Source organism: Colossoma macropomum, unplaced genomic scaffold (genome assembly GCF_904425465.1).
Source record: "Colossoma macropomum unplaced genomic scaffold, Colossoma_macropomum, whole genome shotgun sequence".
NCBI classification, from domain to species: Eukaryota; Metazoa; Chordata; class Actinopteri; order Characiformes; family Serrasalmidae; genus Colossoma; species Colossoma macropomum.
The window spans coordinates 15765229-15788412 of record NW_023494798.1 but is presented as its reverse complement, the minus strand read 5'-3'; the positions used below and the strand labels follow the sequence as shown (position 1 = coordinate 15788412).

Below are 23184 nucleotides of genomic sequence, written 5' to 3'. Positions count from 1 at the left end.
CCTTTGCACTTGTACTTAAGCAAAAATGCTGAAATCATAAAGAATAGACTGAAAATGACAGCTGCACTGATACCTACAGTGCTAACCCTTTAACAAGACACAGCGCTTAGTGACTGAAGAGCATGGAGACATTCTCATGTACTATGCTCCTGAGCTTTTCTCGGCTCTCCCTGCACCAATTGAGCAATTGTTAATAAATAGAGAAAAATATAATCTACCCCAGAGAAAAATCACTTTGCCAGACCAGTGGAGGTTTACTGTACAATTACACAAGTGGATGGTTTTTAAATTTTCTAGTTCATGCTGTTTTGCGTTTGACGCAGCACTGAGTTTATGTCATGATAATGCAGATTAATGTAAGTTTGACTCTTTTTAGCGTTCCAGGCTGGTAGGGGGGCACTGGGCTTCACGGGGGGAGGTCACAGCTGGGGAAGCTGCTTCACACTTTGCTGCTGATGCAGTGAGAGGAACTGGGGCAAGACTCCACACACACTGCCGAAGGTGCCTGCTCACACAATAGGACCACATACACATCACAGGCCCAGTAACACAGTGCAACAAACTACTGAATTACACACAGATCCATCATACAGCAGCGTGAGCCTGAAAGAGAGCACCTCAGATTCTCTGACCATGCAGTGCTGGGGATAATGTGGTTCAAAGCAACATAATGTGATTACTTTTTCCTGTAATGAATTAGTATAATGCATTACAGTTTAAATTCCTGTATATTAATTGTGCATTTGATGCATTTAAACTATATTAAACAATACTGGGATATAAAATTCCTGTGCCTGTCCTACGTGCGACAGCTGACCGTGTGACTGTGCATATGACTAGAACAGAGCTGAAAGCGGTGTAAACACGGCAAGCAATCTGTTTAATCATGCAAACCCAAAACTGGTGGATAAAAATCTCTGTGCTAAATAAGAGAGAACCCAACCCTTACCCAAACAGGCCAGCCTCAATTTTTATTCAGAAACAGATCTGTAAGTTATACAGTTTATTCTTAAGGAATTTGGTTTGAGGCTGTTTTTGAACAGTTTCTACTGACTACTTTCTGAGTTTTCAAAGAGCAGTAGTCGTGCATCATTTTCATCAAAAATAACTGGCCGTATGTTCAGAGGCAGGGATAGCGACAAGCCTTTCAAATGATGTTCATTGTGAATGTCTGTTTCTAAGTACTAAACGCACTATTGGGTTTTTTCTTGTACTTTCCAGTTGGTACAGATTTGTTTGTGTATCAGAGGGTATAGCAGAAGTACAGTAATGAGTAGTAATGAGTCATTTGAGTAATTTTGAGTAACTACCCCAAAACTGATAAGCAAAGCACAAACATTACATCTATACTCGTGCAACTGTGTAAGTTAGAGACGCTTTGCAGGCAGATAATAATGTGAAGAAATGGAGGCTGATTAACTGATTCGAAAAAAAATCAATTGTAATCAATGTGATTGCTTGGCATTTTGCAAGATGATAAAACATTTTAAATTCTCCCATTTATGTGCTTCAGCCACATAATGTTTTCACTTACTGGCCTCTTTATTAGGAACATCATTCTAATACAGAGGAAGGATCTTCCATTTACCCTCAGAACATCCAGAAATCTTCATGGCATAAATTCAACAAGGTGTTGGAAACATTCCTTAGAAATTCTGGTCTATGTTGACATGACTGCATCACATAATCGCAGCAGATTTGTCAGCTGCACATTCATATTCATATATCTCCTGTTCTACCAAATCCTGACATCATGCTCATGGAATCAGTCAGAGTTGATGTGTCCTTTGTGACAAGGTGCATTATAATGCTGGATGAACCATTTGATCGGCACTAGGGCCCAATGTGTGTCCCATGTGTGCCCAATGTATGTCAAAATATTCCCCACACCATTACACCACCCCCAGCTTGAACTGTATCCATGGATCCATGGATTCCTGTTGTTCCATCTTCATTTCGCCATAGAAATCAAGCCAGGCAGGGTTTTTAAACTGTCTCCTTTGGTAAGCTTGTGCCTTCCTGTACTTGGCTAACAGTGAAGCCCAATGTGTCTTCTGCTATTGTAGTCCATCCCCCTCAAAGTTCAGCATGCTTTCAAAGATGGTTTTCTGGTCACCACTGTTGTAAAGAGTGATCATTTGAGTTTCTGTAGCCTTCCTGTCAGCTACAACAAGTCTAGCCATTGTCCTCTGACCTCTCTCATCACAAAGTTGTTTCCACCCACAGAACTGCTGCTCACTGTATGTGTTTGTTTTTCACACCATTCAGTGTAAACTCTAGAGACTGCAGTGAGTGAAAAATTTCAGCCTTTTCTGAAAAATTCAAACCACCCCTTCTGGCACCAACAACCATGTTAAAGTCATTTAGATCACACTTTTCTGCATTCTGATATTTGATATGAACATTAACTGAAACTCTTGACCCGTGTCTGCATGATTTTGTGGATTGCGCTGCTGCCACATGATTGGCTGACTGGATAATTGCATGACTAAACAGGTTTATAGGTGTTCCTTATAAAGGCTTTCTAGTTCATCTTTTTCCAGTGCAAAAATGAGCTATGCAATGATTCGTTTTGTTGCGTTAAGTATTTTTTATGGATTAGGCTGTTTTAAAAACGCATCACTTGATTAACTGTATATTCATCAAAGTACAGTCCAAGAAGAAATTACAACTGGACTTCAATGGAATGAAAGACACCCCTTAAACTTGTCCTGAAAGAAAAATCTTTTTAAGAACGCATTTCCAAATACCTTAGAAAATGCTCAGTCCCCTGGCTACGCTTTCCCACCTGCTTAGATCTCCTTGTTAAATGTCCAAACACATTAGACATGCCCTCTGGCTGACTGCAAAATGTCTATTAGAAATGTATTAAGCTGAGCTGATATCACCCTCTTTATCCTTCACAGGTAGAGCTGAACTCTACTTGACTGGTTTGCGTCACATACACAAAAGCGATCATTTTGACCAATCAGATTGTATAAACACAATTTCCCTCCAATTTTGTTTTTCAGCAAGAAAAGCCCAGATGTGGTACTTTTAGCTAATGCTAATCGTAGATTCTTTCTGACACAGGCCAAATTCAGCAAGAGAGCCACAATTACAGGCAGTTTGCCAGCAGCCAAAGATTTCCCTTCTGAAGAGGTTTGATCTGAGGCTGTGCTGATGGGAATGACCCACGTCATTTCTGACATCCTACTGCTCTACAAATCCTCACCCATAGAGACAACACTGCAGTAACAAATGAAGCAGCTCCATTAGAGAACAGAGCAACTAATCCGGACAGAGTTCCTGACTGAAATCCTGATAGTCTCCTTATATATTGGCTAATCTGTGCATTATATTGTGTTTGCTGATGTGCTGAGGCAAGGAACACGAGAAGCCAGCACAAATGTACTGTAGCTACATTTTTATAACAGAAAATCACTGTAGTACTAAGGAAGTTTACCTACTGCAAAAAGAAACTACATTTCATGTGGTTGCACAGATTAGAATGAATCATTAATCTGTGCTATCTACTGGCCCACTCTCCATCGCTTCCCTGTAAGTAAGTACTGTATGTCTCCTTTAGGACCTGAACAATATGTTGTTTGGCAGGTAATATTAACCGATATTAAGGTTACATGGTTTTTGCAGTATTGCTCAAAACATGCACCAATAAATAATAAACAATAAATCATCAATATGTCTTAGGGTCTTGTTTTATACTGTAATGAACAGACAATTATATTTGACTATTCACAGTAGACATCTGAAAATCATATCAGTCAGTCAAGACCAGTTGAACATCATACAGAGAAGTTTATAGGTATGTAGGACAGTTCTGGTAGTGTAGGATGAAGACTATAATTAGCCTGACACTGTGTCGATGCATCTGCACATGTTCTTGTGTGATTAATATTTAAAATTATTTTAGGACTAGCTAGAGTACAGTAGTCCAGCTAGAGTATTTAGTTAAAGGAGCATAGGCAGTTAAAGTAGGCTACCCTTAATCAACTGTGCTCTTTAAAAGTAATATTAAAAATTAATGTTAATAAACACAATAGAGAGATTTTAATCTTTTTCTCAATAACAGACAAAACATTCACACTGATGACAAAAGCTTATTAACAGTATAATCAGCAGTGGAAGACTAGTAAAAAACCACTATGTTCAATGATTATGTCTGAAAATGCCTGGAAAATGCAAGTGCTCAAAATCTGACATTAAATAACATTAACAGATTACACATTATTAAAGATGACATCCATTATATAAATGTAGGTGTGCACCCCCATTTATTTCTATTGTTTCTTCAATGACTCGTCTGGAACCAGGCCTTAATGTGTCTTCATGATCTGCTCTAATAAGAAAAATATTACAACAAAACACAATATTCACAAGATTCTTAACAGGGTTCGAACTGGGTTGTGGGGTCCCAGACCACCCCTAAGAGTAAAAGGACACACATAAATGAGATAAAATTGAGTTGTGTGTTATTTTCACTTTTTATTTTTTTTTAACACATTTGACTCCTCCCTTTGGATCAACTGTACACTCACCGCACCTGAATTTGTACTGTAACTGTAAGTGTAATGCACAGCACACACGTTTCTTAGGTTTAAAACTGGAGAAGACGATCTAAACAATTTTTAATATAAATTTAATATAAATTTAATCATTTATATTGATTCAGATATTAAGTTAAAACTCTTCTGCCTAGCAACTTCACAACCTCACAAACATATATTGTGAAAATATAATATATAAATATATAATATATGAACCATTTTACAGAATTAATTAAAAAATAAAATTTTAAAAAAGTTAAGCATTCAGACAATATATATTTACAAGAATTATGATCCAATTAAACCCAATGCATTGGTTGAGAAAGTAACAGCATAAATATATACAAAATCATCATTTATGGAGTTCTTTAAATTGGGATCTGTCCTAAATTTCAACTTTTTTCAATTTTTTTTTTGGTACTTTTTTGTTTAAATTGCCTTTTGATTTATTTTAAAGTTGAAAGAATTAGATGTATCTTGAGTTTAATTTTTAAATAAAAAATATTCATAAAATGCTGTACCAGAATTTCAAGACTACCGATAAACAAAGAGCTTTATGCAATAGGCAGAGCCTTATTTTAGCCACATCCCTGTATTATAGGGCAGAAAATGAGACTGCATCCCTGTCCCTCATGGCCACATGGTCAGCAGTTAGATCTAATTATTTTAAAACATGTCTCGAAATTTGAAAATCAGTGTGTAACCTTAAAAATTGTCACTACTGAAACAAATATCTTCTGCAATTAAACTTGTTTTAATGAAATTATGATTTTATGTGTACAACTGCTCAAAGCTGTGTTTGCTAGTCATTTGCTGGCAAGCATTTTTAAGTTCTGCTCAAAATTAGCTAAAATTCTCAGTCACTACTGAAATATTTGGTAAAGTTTTGAATGTTCAGTCATTTGGTACAGAGCAAAATTAATTTAGTCTTAAGTCAGTTAAAAGTTCAAAATGTGTTTTCTGACTTTGAACCAATTCAGTACAATGATCCATACAGGTCACCTCATAGCCAGACTTTCCATGACCTCTGTCACAATTCGAACCCTGATTGATACTAAAAATGCTGCACGCAGCAGTAACACCGGAATGGTCACTTGAGACAAACTAACAGTCACAGGGTCACTTTAGCCAGCAAACCATTTCACATTTGTCTTCACAGCCTCTAAAAACACTCACAGTTACTATAGCTTCTCCCTCATTGCAGGAATCATTACAATTTGAGAAACGTAGCCCCCAAAGAAGAAAAGTTCTTGTCAAGGAACTTCTCAAGGATATTACCCAAACTTTCAGATAACACAGCAATCTTGTCCCACACATTTGCTCTCAAATCTAAACAGCTTTATGAAATCCTGTGTCAGCCAGAAAAATTTTGTATTAATTGGGACGCACAGGCCCACCTTGCCTTAATGCGCAAACCTGGATAGAGGAAGAAGAAAAAAAGCCATTCTGACTGAGAAAGAAACAGATTAATAAAGCTGGCAGTAGAAAGCAATTCTCCAACATTTGATCTTGTTATCTGTTTTACATTATTTCCCCTGGGTGTGCTGCACCTCGCTGATACACAGCTCTGCACAAATAATCAATTAAGCCTGCAGATTCTCCAGCGTTCTGCACTCGCTTTGTGTCACAGCTTCAGCCACTTAAATAGGTTTTTCTTCTCAACAAAAGGGCTGAAAAATGGAAGAAAAAACACTACAGGCTACAAACGATAAGAGAGTTGCAGCACAGTTTTGCATCCATTCTGCAGAACAAGATGAAGTTTGTTAATTAAAAATAATGTTAATCAATTTGTGGAATTTTGTGTTGTTCATAAAAATCTGCCTCACAGTTTTTACAGAGAATGAACATTACTGCATGTATAAAACACACCGTCTGGGGCAGGATGCAGAGAGGAAGTGAAAGTGGTCTTTCTGTTCTTCCTGTTCATTGTGGGAGCAACTAAAAGGTTGTAATTTGTGATTAATGTAATAGAGCGCGCTCGTATAAAGGCGCTGATTGATCATTTGCAGTTGCCTGAGGTACTGACTAACAATACCATTAATTATTAATGGTGTAAAATGGTTAAATGGAACAGCAATTAAAAGAAGTAATTGTGCTTCTCTGCATCCTCCTGTTAACCCTTAAACATCGTCAGTCTGCTGCATGTGCATCTCTACAAAGGCTTGAACTTCATTAGTTTTGGTTGCAGTAACAAGTCATCATTTATTCATTCAGCAGATGTTGGGGCTGCACAATATACCGTTTGTTTATTGTTATCACAATATTGGCTTTTGCAATACTGATATTACAGAAGGCTGCAATATACAATTAATCCCTTTAACCTCTTAATCACTGCAATTTCAACTACACAAGGCTTATTATTCAGTAATTACATGGAAAACAATGCAAACTGGCTGAGTTATTATTAAGGTATAGCAGTGAAGAATGCATGTCTGGAAGATTCCACTGAGTTTAAGAGGTTAATAAATCAGCAAAATATCATTGGGTGCTGTTAGCAACCTGAACAACATTAGACATCCCAGGTGAGTTTTTGCCTGTCATCTCGAGGGGCATCTCAGTGAAACAGTCTGAAATCTCTATACACTTTTCAAAAATGTTCCTGTATTTACTTGTGTGTGGATATGTATATTCACATTTCCGTCCACTTGTCAGATTAAAGGGCTCATATTACGGAAAACTTTTTTCTGGACTTTTTTAAAACTTCATGTAGTACATTAACCGTAACATTTCCACCTCTTGCCGTCCAAATCGCTGATCGTTCATCACCTGTGAGCATTTCAGAACTTGAACTGACCTTTGTTTGCACAAGTCAGATGCATTCCCTCTAAAATAAAAAAAATATTTTTTTAATCCCTTTGTCCGTGCAGTCAGTCAGTTTGAGGAAAACTGTATTTGGTCTTTGTGATTACTGTCTATTTGCGGCAAAAATTGCCGCCATTATTCCATTTCTAGTAGGAAATATTAAAAGAACCAAAAAAGGAGTGTACTGTTTCACAGTTGAGATAAAGTGTGTATTATGCTGCTCAATCAGAGCCGGTTTATGAAGAGCCTGGACGTACAGGTGCCTTTTTGAACTCGTAGAACTCGAGTTACTATTGGTAATCGCCACATTGCTTCACTACTTATTTGCATAAATCTAAACTCCACCCACCTCTGCCACATTGCTGACTCCACCCACTTCACGTCACCAACATTCACACTGCCTTCTGTCATTAGATTTTGTCAGCTCTCATTGAAAATAAATGACCTCCAGCCACCTTGTCGCATCGCTGCCAGTGTGAACCCAAGGTCAGGGATATAGAGAGGTTGGAAAATTGTTTCGTATGAATAAATAGTGTTTTTGGTATGTAAAATCTCATGTTATAAGTAAAGCTCAGTGGAAAAAATAAAACACATAAAGAAATATGTAAGATATGACCCTTCAAATTCAAGCACTAAACTAGTTTTCTTTGAAGTATGTATAAAAGAACAAAATGCTATGCATCAAGTATAAAAAAAACTATTTTGAGAAATATGTGAAGAGTCTACAGACAAATGAATTTTTTGGCTATATTTTACACCCTAAGAGCACTTAAGACAGAACACACTGCTAAACATAACGACTCAGGAAATGTCCACTGATCAGTGTTAATTTCTGTTCAACATGTTTCAATATTTTTTTCTTTATTAAGATAAATGCACGTTTTGAATTCTTAATCAATTCATTGCTACCTGCCATCATGGTTTGTAGCTACTGCCAGGCAAAAATGGAAACACTTTCAGTCGTCTGACTCTATTCGGTTTGCACTGTAATTTCATGTACACTCAAGCCAAAGCAAATTTTATTTAATATTTACTTATTTTCTTTATTATCCAATATTCATAAAAATATGTGGATGGAAACCTAGCTTGTGTATGTCCCCAAAACTGTGTGACTGCCATTCATGTGTGCTTGTGCTTGTTCTGAGGTGCTGAAACAGCATCTCCTGACAAGGGCTTATGGGTTTTACTCATTGTCATATTCTCAGACACAAGAATGCTCTCCAGAGCCTCTGGAGAGACACACAGCTCAAGCACGGTGCCTCCACTCAAACACATGTAAACACTGTCGACAACTACCGCTGATGCTGTCAAGCGCACATACACGCTCACACACAAGCGTATTCTCTGTCTAATCTAGACAATGGAATCAAACCCCAGGCATGATTCAAGCCTACAGCACTTGGTCACAGTAATACCTGTCTGCTCTGACTAGTGGAGTTGGTGTAGTATAAGGCATGTATGCCTTCTGTAATGGTTCATTACCTATATGTCACAGCATGAGTTCACCACAGAGACATTGTGACACGGTGCATAGAGGAATCCCAAAGGTAACACTGATAAAGAGCTACATGACACCTTCATAGGCACTATATTTCATGTAGGTAATGACATGACATTGCGTTCGCTTTGGTGGCCTAAAAACATCACTAAGACATTTTGAGTGTCACCTCTATAGTCATTATGTCAGTGACAGAAAGAGGACCAACAAACCTCACTCAAGTAGAATCGGTGTTACTGTAGAAAAAATTGACTTCAGTGGAGGTAAAGCAACCCCCTCCAAAAATCTACTGCATTATGAATTAAGGACTTATTATTATTAATTAATAGGAACCAAATCTGGGCTCACTATGAATAAACTACAGATGGTGCAATACAATTTTTGTTTTTCTGATAACAACACTAAAATATTGTTCATTCATCGAAAATAAATAAACAAATAAAGATTTCTTGTGCGGTCCCACAAGGTTCAAATTTTAGTTACTTCTAAGTAATGTTATTAGTAGTTATGATATCAATTTTCATTTCTCTGCTGATGACATGTAATTATACATGTCCACTGCTTTGGAAAATCACTACTAAAATTGGTACTAAAATTCAGTGAAAGCTGCTTTGTGAGAAGCTGGGCTCTTTTGCTTCATACATCAAGCCTGAAGTACGAAACCTGGGTGTAATCTTAGACTGTTTTATCCCGACTGCAAACACAGTTACTAAAGTAGCTTTTTATCATTTGAAAAATGTCGCTAAAGTTCAGCCTATTCTATCTTGGAGCGAAGCAGAGAAACTTGTTCATGCATTTGTTACAAGCAGAATTGATTATCTCAGTGCTCTTTTTACTGGGCTTCCAAAGAAAATAATCCATCCTCTAGAACTTGAAACGCAGCAGCACAGATTCTAACAAAAAAGAGCTCATATCAGTCCTTTTAGAAACTGCACTGACTGCCTGTATCTTTAGGATAGATTTTCAAGTTCCTAGTTCTTAAAGCTCTAAATAAAGCTCTAAAAGCACCTGCGTACCTCACAGAAAGACTTTTTATGTTCCAACATGTGATCTTAGATATGCAGATACTGGCCTTCTGCAAGTATCTTCCATAAAATACAGAAAACGTGGAGATGCCTTTTGCGGTTACTATATTTCTAAACTCAATTCCAGCTTTTATTAGACAGTCAAGCTCAGCACACACTTTTAAGATTTCTAATCCCGGGGACACAGAAAGTACGGGTCAGAACTGCAACTGCTAAAAACAACAGAAAAATAATGAAAGAACAGAGCTTTGTATTTTAATATTTTAAGCACAGCAAAGACCAGCGTGTGCTTTTTGTAGGGTGGAGTTTGTATTTTGATTTTATTTCATTTATATTTGTTCAGATTTGCAGTAGCTGTGCACTGTTTCAGTTAGTGCCACATTTTAGAGAGAGGTGAACCACCTGTGCACCAACTCTGGGGACACAAGCAGGAGTTTAAGGCTATTTCTGTGCCTCAAAATGGTCTAATATTGTTTCAGTCATAGTAATAATCTCCCGCTAGATGTGCGTGTGTAACTTGGCTATAAACAAACAGTTTCTGCAAATAAGCAATCTGATTGGCCTGTGTTTACCTTATTTGCATAAAGTTTGTCTTGCAAGAGAGAGCAGAGACAGCAGAGTGTGCATCAGTGGTTGCTGTGCTGGGTATGTGTGCATATCACTCACCACAGCAATACAAACCTATGTTTCATGTAAATTATTTAAAAATCTAAAGGGAAAAAAGGCACAATGTCACGGTATATGTGACCTACATGATGCAAAAACTTCAGCACCCCAACTTCTCGCAAACACCTTCTCACATCCCTGTCTGATCCAGCACTTTCTGCTGATGTCGGCCTGAGATTGACACCCATACTGGATACGGTCTGATAGACTGAGCCATGGTCAACTGTTCTAAAATGTTTAAATTACGCACTGCACACGTCAACTGAAATCACCCTTCTTTCTCTCTTTTGTTGCTATGTCCATCAAACTCAGCTCAGGCTACCTGGTAGAATCTGTAAAACTTGTTTTAATAGACTAAAATGTTCAATAGTACAAAGAAAAATGTAGAAGAACACAAAAACAGATTTTAAAACATTTTTGATTCAAAAATAAACTGGCTTAACAAGATGTTCAGTGGAGACATACATATTTGAGAACCGACAAAATATGCATGCAGGCCAATTTAAAGCGAACAAAAGACTGGATTCTGGAAACACTGTTTACTTTAATCAAGCCAGAAAAAGGTTTAGGATAAGGTTTTAGTGGAGGGAGCTGCCCCTTCAGATGAGCCAATGCTAAAGAGCAATGTTAGATGCTGAGGAGGACCAGCCATCTTTTACATGGGGTCTTTCAGCAAAAAGTAATGAAAGAATACAATACAAAGAATGGCATGTATATGAGTGCATTAATATTTATCTTCACACAAAATGATTTGATCACAAAAAAAGCACTGACAGTCCAATTTAATCTGATTTATTAATTAACTGTCAACTGCTAACATGATTGGTATGTTGCTTGGCAACCACAGCCTACTGATAATGAACTTTATTTGGTGAAAGAACTGCATATTGTAAAGATTTCTAATGACATTAAATTATTTATTAAACATTGGTTTATTTTTTCATATTGTCTGTTTTCATTGTGTTATGAAAGCAATAAACCATTCCAGGCTGTGCACTAAAGTGATTTTGCTCTGCTTTTTGTTGTTCCAGCCCCCTCACCCACTTTTATCACTGTAAGTCATGGCCACTTATGGCTTTCATAGACTCTTATACACATATATGAACATGAATAGCTATAAATAGCCATTCAAATTAAGTTCTATGACTCAGCGAGTACCAGTATGAGTGTTTATTTCATTGTGTCTCTCGATCACGGTCTATTTTCAGCTCCAGACCTGAAAGGGCTCTGAGTGGAAGTCCACCTGATGTTGCTGGGTTTTGATGTATGAGCAGCTCCAGTTTGCTGTCAGAGATGTGGGCGCTGTCCAGCCTGAAGCAGGCAGCAGCTGTGCAGGTGGCTGAGCATCAGGTGGAGGCTGCTGCTGTGAAGCACTGCCTTGATGCTGGCTACAAAGCGAGCTTGAAGATGCTCTACAAATGCCTTTCTTAACACAGCAAGAAAGCAGCCGCGAGTGGCCAAATGGGCCTGGACTGAAGGGAGATACTGAACAGCAGCAGCCTAAAAGCTTGAAAGTCTTGAGAAAGCATCTTTTGAGGGGAATTCTGTATATTTCTCTTCAACTTTCTTCAGAGAAAAAAATCTGTAATTCTGTAATATCACACTGACAATACTTGAAAAACAAAGCTTTTAGTCTACTGTAATGAGTCCTGATATATAAAAGAGCAAACGCAGCTCATTAAAATGAAAAGAAAAGCTTTTTAGGCAAAAGAGAAAAAGCAGCAGCCAGAAAGTCTTGACAGAGGTCTATTTCACTCCAAGCCTTTTAAGTCAAAAGCTTTTAAGGGACACATTTTCCAAATAGTAGTTTCTTACTCATCTTATTCACATGTTAATGCCCCATTTGCAGCATATTTGACTAATTCTGAAATGATGCATTACCAGTATTTGAAAAGTCAAGCTATTAGTCCAGCACAGCAATGCCTATTGATAATAAATGAGCAACTGCTGCTTTTTAAAATGACATGGTCTCTTCAAAACAGCCTTTGGAAGCGAGCATAGTAGTGATCTTCCAAAACTGCTGTGCTGAGTGGCTCTCTGTCACTTCCGTGTGGTCGAGAGCAGTGGCTCTACCTTTAAGGGCAGGAGGAGACATGAAAGGCTTTGAAATTCTATCATTGGTGTGCGTAATGAGGATGAGAGGCGTAAGGAATGATTCATGTGCGAGTGAGCCTCTCGCAGGCCCTTCGCACCGGTTAGCACTTTGACCCAGATTACAGCGCCGGCCCCGCCTCTCCGGGGAGGTTTGGAGTCATACAGCCCCTTCTATTCTGCAGTGAAGCGCACACACTAGGGCTGCACAAAACTGCAGACTGTCCTTGAGCTGGAAATCCATTCACTGAACAATGTTTTAAGAGGTCGTCGGAGTTCACCATGTGGGCGATCGTTAATGCCAAATTGTTTGACTGAAAGAATAAGGAGGTCTTTTGGTCCTGAAGCAAACTGGGGATGCCACCAATTTTTCAAAATTACCAACTTACCAACTCAGATTTCTTTATAGTGGCAGTGATAGGAACCTACACATGTCTACTGAGTGTATATAGGTAATGTTGATGAGGTCTACATAGTGGTAAATTTGGGAACTATTTTGGCCTATAACACTCTGTATATACCTCTCTAGCATTAATGTACTTTAGCAACCTGCTACTGGCTGGTGCTGGCTTTGAGAAGACTCTGGAGGAGGGACTATACAGATGACCACATGCAATTTGTGTTGTTTACTGTTGTGGTTTGTTAGTTTAAGTCAGGGTTGTCCAATCTTATCTGCAAAGGGCTGCAGGTTTTTACGCCAAACAAGCTGAAGCACACCTGATTCTACTTGTTTAATCAGTTGGTCTTAGTCTTATATTTATATTTCACCAAGTGACCTCCTGCTTTGCTGGAGAAAAAACCTGCAGCCACACCGCCCCTCTGCAAAAGAAGTGACCTCCCTGCTATTCCAATGGTCTGTATGTGCCTTTCTGCTGGTGTGTTGAATAAAGAGCACTTACCCGCAGCAGAAACATGGCCTCCACTCTGTCTAGCTCGATGGCGACGCTAAAATACTTTAAAAATACATTCACTTCAAAACTTTTTCTTAAAACTATCTCAGGCATCAGGCAGTGTATTCATAATAATTTCACGTAATAACTTTCTGTGAGGTAACTTTTAGAGGCATTAAACACAAACAGGTCTGGTTACTATCACCACCACTGTGAACAATTTCGACTCGGTCAGTTTCTCTACAATGCACCTGCCCCATTAAACCACTCTGAGTTTAACTATGCAGAAATTTTGGAAAAAATGCTGAAATTCCCCTTTAATGAATAGATCTTGAGATGGTTGTGAATGTTTTTTACTGGGGTGCTTTTCTACTGATATTCATGTGATAAATGATGAATGAATGATCTGTCTGTTTTGTATCTGTATTGTTTTTGTAGATGTTATATATTCTTTGTTATGTCCAGTGGGTGGTGGCGTATTTTTCCTCCATCATTTGTTAATTGCTATTGTGACATTAGCCTGACATTAGCTGATTTTGCACTAGGCTACAATATGCAAACACGTGTCTAAACAGTGACAAATTTTTTTACTATGTGCTGTGAGGATCCGTACCAATCACAGCCAATCAGGGTGCTTTTATAAATCAATGTATTCACATATTTCAACAAAAACAAATTATTTTGTTGCATGACAATCCTTAACCATCACAACTGATTCAGGCATGCATTTTTTATATATTACAAATCTTCATTGCAATATCTAGCAATATAATAACAATACGAGTAAATTATCTACATGATGCGGCCCTAACTACGTATGAGGCCTGCTGATTCTTTCTTCTTTCTTCCTGTTATACACTTCTTCTCTTTAGCTCATGCATAAATGCATATATGGCCAGCTAATTCATTTCTCCTGCTAGTTCATGGGTATGAACTCTAAAGCTTCTCCACATACATGAGAGATTGTGTGTGTATGTGCTTTTGTGCACAGCACACAGTGTAATATCACACCACTCTCCATTCAACAGGCTGCTGATAACACCATTCAATATTAACAGTAGCACATTCGCATGTGTTTCCCTGACGCTTTCTTTTCTCTCTCTCTCTCTCTCTCTCTCTCTCTCTCTCTCTCTCTCTCTCTCTCTCTCTGTCCTCAGCCAGACAGCACGCGCACACACACACTACCACCTATAGTGGAGTTTCAATGGGTGCCATGCACTACACAGACAAGCCACTAGAGTAGATAACAAAATATAATTTTACGCTGAAGAAAGGTTAGGAGCTAGCCATTTTTTATCGATTTGCTCTTTGAAAATATGGACAGCAGCTAATGTGCTACTCCTCATTCCACTGCTCTGTGTAGGTGAAATGGATCATTTTCAAGAGCCAGTCAGAATGTGACTTATGTGTAATCAGCAAACAGGCCATAACTAGCTAGCATTTAACTACACTCTTAAATATAAAGTTTGGTAAATGGTTCTTGGCGTGGATATACCGTTTAAAGAAAAATCTTTAATTGGTATTAGGGATCATACAATTACCAATTCTGAAAAATACATACATCAGGAAAAAGTTATTGATAATCTTATACACACACACACACACACATATATATATATATATATATATATATATATATATATATATATAGCACTACTGTGTCTGATCCACTCAGACCAGCACAACACACTCTAACACACCACACCATGTCAGTGTTACTGCAGTGCCATCACCCAAATAGTACCTGCTCTGTGAGGGTACATGAGGGTCCTGACCACTGAAGAACAGGGTAAAAAGGGGGCTAACAAAGTATGCAAACAGATGGACTACAGTCTGTTGTAGAACTACAAAGTGCACCTATATAGTAAGTGGAGCTCATAAAATGGATACACATAAAAATACACATAAAATCAAAGGTACTTTACAGTTACATATTTACAGACAAAAATTAAAAAGTATGTTTTAAAAATGTTACACATTAATACTAACACTGTCTTTAACACCTGACCTTACGGTTGCTCTTGTAGTTTGTTCACTCATTTTAATGCTTGGAGTGTCGAGCTGTTAGCGGAATGGGCTTTTACCCAGTGTCTGTATCTTTGAGTCACACTAGCGAAAAGTAAAATTAGAACTTTGTCTCTGTTACTTTAGAATGATACATTTATTTTCCTGTGCTTCTTCTTCCTGCATTCATATAATGAAAAGCAAGCTCCGCTATATCCAGCTCCAACCACAGCCCACATCACTGCCCAAAATCCTTCTGACCCTCTTTACGTCACTTTCTGAAGGCCACATGCCGTTTCCCTAAAAGCTCTGGGAAAAAAAGCCAAGGTGACTGACGGGTCGCACGTTCCGAAATGAGAAAATGGCTGCGGGGCGAGCGTCCGGTGGCAGATAACATGAGAAAGCACTATCTTCCCTCAACACATTTAGCGTGAAGAGTCCAGTGCTGCAGTAGCAGTCTCAACAAAGCATCTCTTTTCCTCTCTCTCTCTCTGAAATGAAGACTTATGGACAGCTTCCATTTCCCTCGTCCACAATTGATATGCACACGCAAAATGGAAGTAGAAATGAAGTTTCCACAGGGACACCACGACAATGCAATCAGGCTTAAACGTCCTGCATTTCAGCTTTACTGTCATTTGTTTGGAAAAGGATTTAACAAACCAAATTTATCAACTTTTTAATTAAGGCAGGGTGATAAAGCAAATATATTACAATATGTGAAGACATGTTCATAGTACATGATGTGTATAGAGATATTTAATTCCTCTGAAGTTTGTGAACAAAATACACCTGCAAAACAGTAATTTCACATTTAAAAAAGTGCTAGGCAAAAACTATGGGTGCAACAATTTCTCCTTCATTAAACATTTGGAAAAAGAAAACAAGTGGTAAAAATAATAGGCTGACATCCAATCAGCTCATGCTACTATGATGTGCATTGAGATACACAAAATAAAATAATTCTCAGCAATGCAGTGACACTGAGGTGGTGGTGGGGTGTTAGTGTGTGTTGCAATGATATGAGTGGATCAGACACAAAAGCGCTGTCAGAGTTTTTGAGTGGACACAGTGTTTAAAAACTTTAGCAGCACCGCTGTGTTTGATCCACTCGTATCAGCACAACACACACTAACATACCACCACCACGTCAGTGTCACTGCAGTGCTGAGAATGACCCACCACTCAAATAATACCTGCTCTGTGATGGCAAATAAAGTATGCAGAAAAACAGATGGACTACAGTCTGTAATTATAGAACTACAAAGTGCACCAAAATGGTAAGCAGAGCTGATAAAATGGACAAAAAGTGTAAAAAGGAAGTGTTTCTAATAAAGTGCTCGGTAAGTATATATATATACACCGATCAGGTAAAACATGACCACCTCCTTGTTTCTACGCTCAGTGTCCATTTTATCAGCTCCACTTACTATAGAGGTGCACTTTGTAGTTCTACAGTTACAGACTGTTGTCCATCTGTTTCTCTGCGTACTTTTTTAGCCCCCTTTTACCCTGTTCTTCAGTGGTCAGGACCCCCATGTACCCTCACAGGGCAGGTACTATTTGGGTGGTGGATCATTCTCAGCACCACAGTAACACTGACGTGGTGGTGGTGTGTTAGTGTGTGTTGTGCTGGTACAAGTGGATCAGACACAGCAGTGCTGCTGGAGTTTTTAAACACTGTGTCCACTCACTGTCCACTCTATTAGAAACTCTTACCTTGTCAGTCCACCTTGTAGATGTAAAGTCAGAGACGATAGCTCATTCGCTGCTGCACAGTTTGTGTTGGTCATCCTCTAGTCCTTCAGCCGTGGTCACAGCACTGCTGTGTCTGATCCACTCAGACCAGCGCAACACACACTAACACACCACCACCACATCAGTGTTACTGCGGTGCTGAGAATGATCATATTATCCATTCCAAACCTTAATAACGTAATAATGTCTCACAGAAATTGGAGGGAACAAGTTGCACTGCCAATAGACAAGAGACATACAACAGACATCTCTCTGCAAGCTTCAGATCAGAACAGAGCAAATAATTAGACATAAGAGCGAATAAGATGCACTCACCCAACCTTATTAGCTGAGGAACTAGCTCCATGTCTGTGTGTGTTCTGGGCAAACACTGGGCTAGCACATTGTGATCCAGGTAATCCTGGAGAAAAGCCTCGCATCGGCCTTATTTCAGCTCCTCTCAGTTCAGAAACACAGCGGCCAGCTTTCAAATCCCAAAAGCATTCATGATGAATATTTAATGAGGGTTAACATATGGCTTGAGTAATCTATTTCTCCTTTATTACATATACAATATCATCCACTCCCAATGCATTAATCACCCTGAGTGTCTGTTACTCGAAAAACAAGACCATTCTGGAGGATCATTTCCATGTGTCGCTTACTTTTTTGAGTCATTAGCATCTGATGAATTGAATCTCTGCATTGCCAGAGGATACGACTAGATGTAGGTCCAGATTCATCACATTAATTAATTATGAACTGCTCTGAGATTGCCATCCACCCCCCTTCCTACTCCTCCCCACCTCCCTATTAAGTTAATGACGCTTAATCGTGAGCAAGGTTCGCACTGCACTTCACATTAGCGTTAACCAGTAGTACACGGTTTCATTAATAGCTATCTTTTACATTCAAAACTGCACAATGGATGCTCTAAAGTACATGGAAATCGGAAATTGTGAAGCAGACATGACTTTTCCTAGAGCTGATCAGCGCCATTTAGAATAGTTAATGAGAAAATGTTTGAGAACAAAATTATCAGATCTTCAGCAATATTATTGTCCTCGGTCCTGAAGAGAAATGGGGTTTTTTCTCCTTTAGTAAAGCCCGCTTAGAGTGATACTCTGACGGAATTAAATGAGGCTGTAGCCCATTTGTAAAGCAATCAGTGCTTAATTAATGAGCGCTATTCTGTTCACTGACATTTATGCTTGTAGCTATGTGGAATAACTTTCTGCCTTCTACGCAATCATTCTTCCGGCTTCCAATTCCCGTAACGCGCTTTGAAAATGAATAGCAGCATATCGTAAAACTCCATCAACAGTCATTACTCTAGAATACACAAATAATTATAAGTGCGTGCGGAAGAGGAGAACGTGCTGTCAGTGACTGCTGGCTGAGTTCTCGCGTGTTGAACGGCTCACATCCAAAAAAGCATTTAGGGGTAGATCTGCTGCTGCTTATTCCTCAGGCTGCCTGTCTATCCGTTTGCCTTTGAAATGCCTCAGCAAGCCTCAGGTTAAACAAAACATCAAAACTTTTTTGTGTTGCTGTTGTTGTTTATAACAAAGTGAAAACTTTGCATGAAGTTTTCGACTACAGGAAATCTTAAAACTGACATCTTTCAGATGTTATTCTGTTATTCTAAAGCAATCATTTGGTGCTCAGCCCCTGACGTCTCCCCAGCTCTAATAGGAAAAGAGCAGAACAACAGCTTAAGTGCCTGCAACAACACAAAAATCAAAATCAGGTACCAGCACAAACTCCAGTGCGTTTATTATTGATGGCTGCAGAGAGGATTTGGAAGGTGGATTTAAAATTATTTTGTGCTGTGTTGATCTATATTTAGACCTACTCACACACCTAAACCACTAACTCCTCCCCCATAAACCTCTACTGGCTTTCTCTCTCATTCCAAAGTGTGTAACAATTCGCAAAATTATTACAGTTATTAATTTTTAATAAATTATTTTAAAAGAATTCGGGTTGATACAGTACAGTGTTGTTTTGATTGAATACATCTGTAAATACAGTAAAAATAAGGAATGAAAATGTGCATTATGTTAAGATGTTTCTGTTTTCAGTTTATTGGAGCACTCAATTTTTTAAAAGTGCAATATTTAAGTCTTTAGAATGGTATAGTGGAGCTCTGCTTAATCCACTCACATTTCTTAGAGGCATATAAACACTAAATGAAAGTAGTGTTTGAGTAGTTTGAGCATGATGGCCTACTTTAGATGTTTATCTTAGGTGATCAAGATTAAGATTAAGTGACCCTTATTAGTCCCACAACAGGGAAATTTCACCTCTGTGTTTAGCCCTTCCGTGCACATACACACTGCCCAGGGAGTAGTTGGGGGTTAGGTGCCTTGCTCAACGGCACTTCAGTCACATACTGTCGGTTCAGGGGATCAAACCGGCGACCTTCCGGTCACAGGGCTGGTTCCCTAACCTCCAACCCATGACTGCCCCTCAAGTGAAGTAAAATGCTTCAATAAAAAGTGCTGAGATGTGAATATCAGTATCAGAAAAAAAGATGCATCATGCCATCACTATTGATTGTGTAAATAATGTGAAATAGTAATTCTGGGTATTTCATTTACAGATATACACATGCCTGATGGTCTAAACTCCATTAGTCTTAAGAGCAGCTTATGGAGTGTATCTTGGCTGAGCAGTTTTGCATCCCTAGTTGCACATCCAACCCCTTTGAAAATAAAATATCAATAACAAGCCAAAGGGAAAAAAAAATAATAACTGAACACATTCAGTGATGTTGAGGCCAATTATTATTAATTATTATTAGTATTATGATGAAGTGGCCAATTATTTATTTACTGTTTCTGCAGTACACAAAACTGTATATTTATTGTTATATGTTGTCAAAATGTTGCAAAAAAAGTAACCAGAAAGTAAAATATATTGTAATAGATTTTTAATAGATTTCAATATATAATTCTGTGTGGGTCACTAATGAGGGGTGTAAAGTCCTACATTGATTCTGAATATTGATTGTTCTGTATTGATTCTGAATCAGCTAGAAGCAGAGGGAGGTTCATGTATTCAAGACTCTGCAGTCTAGTTCCACCTTTGGCTTATTTCCCGACTACGTCCTAGCTTCTGGAAAATGAATATGCATCACTACTGCAGTGAATCCATTTGCAAGACAGAATGATAATGAAGAGAAAGCGCTCTTAAAAAACGCAATTAATCTTATGTAAAATGTCTGCTCAATGCCTCTAATTAGATGCCATTTTAATAACTGGGTATGTTGTACAACAAAGCTGTTTGGTACACCATTGTTCATTTGTTTGATGACACGCAAGTAAGAATGAACAGATTTTGTTTACTGGAATATAACTAGTCAGTATTCTATCTGTATAGAAAACTTGCCTTTAGAATTGCCTACCTATTCATTTGCGCCATAAAACTAGTAAACAGACTTCTTTTACAGAAGATGCCTCAAATTTACATTTGAACAAACAAAACAGCCTATGATTATACGCTGAGGCTAAGGTCAAGCTGTGCAACCAAACTTTGATTGTTAAGTACATCAATGGATTTTGTAACCATGAATCAGCAAGAGAGAAGCCCTCAAAATCTCAGTGGAGGTATTTTAAAATCCATATTGTAGAACTGGTTTAATATTCAGATTTTTGCATGTCATGTTTATAAACATAGTTTTTTTTTGTCATAAAATTTGTATTTTGGCAGGAAAGGGGTCTCTCTTCTGTTGTAATTATTATGCATGCACTTGCCAGCTCTCCAGGAGGAACTGGTAGGAAGTCTCATTAAAATAAGAGAGTATGATAGGCCCATCGTATTTAGGACAGGCCAGTTGGGATTTCGCCCTTATACTGAAGGGTGCGTCTACAGCTATAATCACCAAAAACTTTGGCACTATTGGCACGCCAATTCAAAACTCACTAACTAAAATACTTTCACTAATTAAATCAGAATTCAACTGAATCTTTCATCTTTTTCCTTCAAAGGAATGGCCTAATGAAGATCTACTTAACTCAGTTTCCCCACTTTCCCCAAAACATAGTCTACTAGACAAAACATGCCTGAAGTTTGCTTCTTTGGTTTTGCAGTAGAGCTACAGGGCTCATAAAACTTATGTCTGTGTTGCTATTCTGGGTTTCACAGACTTCCATTACTTCTTAGCTACATTGGCCTCATAGCTCCAGTGCAAAATGAAGAAACAAACATCAGAACATGATTTTTTCAGTGAATTGCTCCTTTATGGCATGTCTCTCCATATGTCTGGCATACCAAGTGTGGAGCATTAGCAAGAAAATGACACACCGTCTGAGTGAGCCAGTGGGTAGAGTCTAATGCTACAGGTCAAAACGGGATCTCACAGACATGCAGTAAAAGACATTTATGGCTAATAACACCTGCCAATGTCATTATTAACCTGTATGGGTCAATGACTAGGTCAGTGAATGAGAGACATTTGACAGCCCACTGGGACCTCTGCGTAGCCTGTCTATACCGGCTGTATACATGACTGGTTTCAAGTTAACCTGAATGAATGTCATATTAGAGCAATTAGGCTGCCTATAAATAGTGCGAAACTATGTGCACTGTCAGTCAAATGTTTAAGGACACGGTGCTTTCTTTTTAAATTACCTGAGTAATGATTTGATTTCATGAAACATTTTTTGCATAAAGAACCTACAAAGTTGTAAATATTAAACGGCTATTTAGTATTACAGTAGTGTGTAAAAGTTAAAGACCACCCTTCCTTTATTTCATTTATTTCATTTCCAGTCAAAAAATGTTTCTGTACATCCTTCCATTGTGAGAAGACCAATCAATGCTATGAGTCTGAAAGGATATGTCGGTGCCTCAGAACAATGGACTGACCACCCCAGAGTCCAGACCTCAGCATCACTGAATGTGTTTGGGATTATTTGGATTGTGAGAAGCACAAAATGCGACCAACTTCTAAGACTGAACTTTGGAAGCGTGAAAAATACCCCTGCAGATTTCTTAAAAAACTGAAAGCAAGTCTCCCAAAAAGAATGGAAGCTGTAATATAACCCCAATTCCAAAAAGGCTGGGATGCTGTGTAAAATGTAAATAAAAACAGAATGTAATGATTTGCAAATCTCATAATCCCATATTTTATTCACAATAGAACATAGAACACATATCAGATGTTGAAAGTGAGACATTTTACCATTTCATGAAAAACATTAACTTGTTTAGAACTTGATGGCAGCAACACATCTCAAAAAAGTTGGGACAGGGGCAACAAAAGGCTGGAAAAGTAAGTGGAACTGAAAAAAAACAGCTGGAGGAGCAATATGACACTAACTCACATGACTGGGTATAAAAAGAGCATTTTAGAGAGGCAGAGTCTCTCAGAAGCAAAGATGGACAGAGGTTCACCAATCTGCGAAAAACTGCATCTAAAAATTGTGGAACAATTTCAGAAAAATTTTTCTCAACGTAAAATTGCGACGACTTTGGATATCCCACCATCTACAGAACACAATATCATCAAAAGATTCAAAGAATCTGGAGAAACCCCTGTACACAAGGGACAAGGCCGACGGTTACTATTGGATGCCTGTGATCTTCAGGCCTTCAGATGGCACTGCATTGAAAACAGGCATGATTCTCTACTGGAAATCATTGCATGGGCTCAGGAACACTTCCAGAAATCATGTGCAATCCACAAATGCAAGTTAAAGCTGTATCATGCAAAGAAGAATGTCCCAAGGCCCTGTCCCAACTTTGTTGAGATGTGTTGTTGCCATCAAGTTCTAAATGAGTTCATGCTTTTCATGAAATAGTAAAAATGTCTCACTTTCAACATCTGATATGTGTTCTATGTTCTATTGTGAATAATATATGGGTCTATGACATTTGCAAATCATTGCATTCTGTTTGTATTTACATTTACATTAATA

At 38.3% G+C, this 23184-nt stretch overlaps 1 protein-coding gene across 1 annotated transcript in view; it reads right to left on the bottom strand.

The window, feature by feature from the left end:
• Positions 1 to 23184, bottom strand: part of mgat4c (mgat4 family member C) — a 162735-nt gene that overhangs the window by 12239 nt on the left and 127312 nt on the right.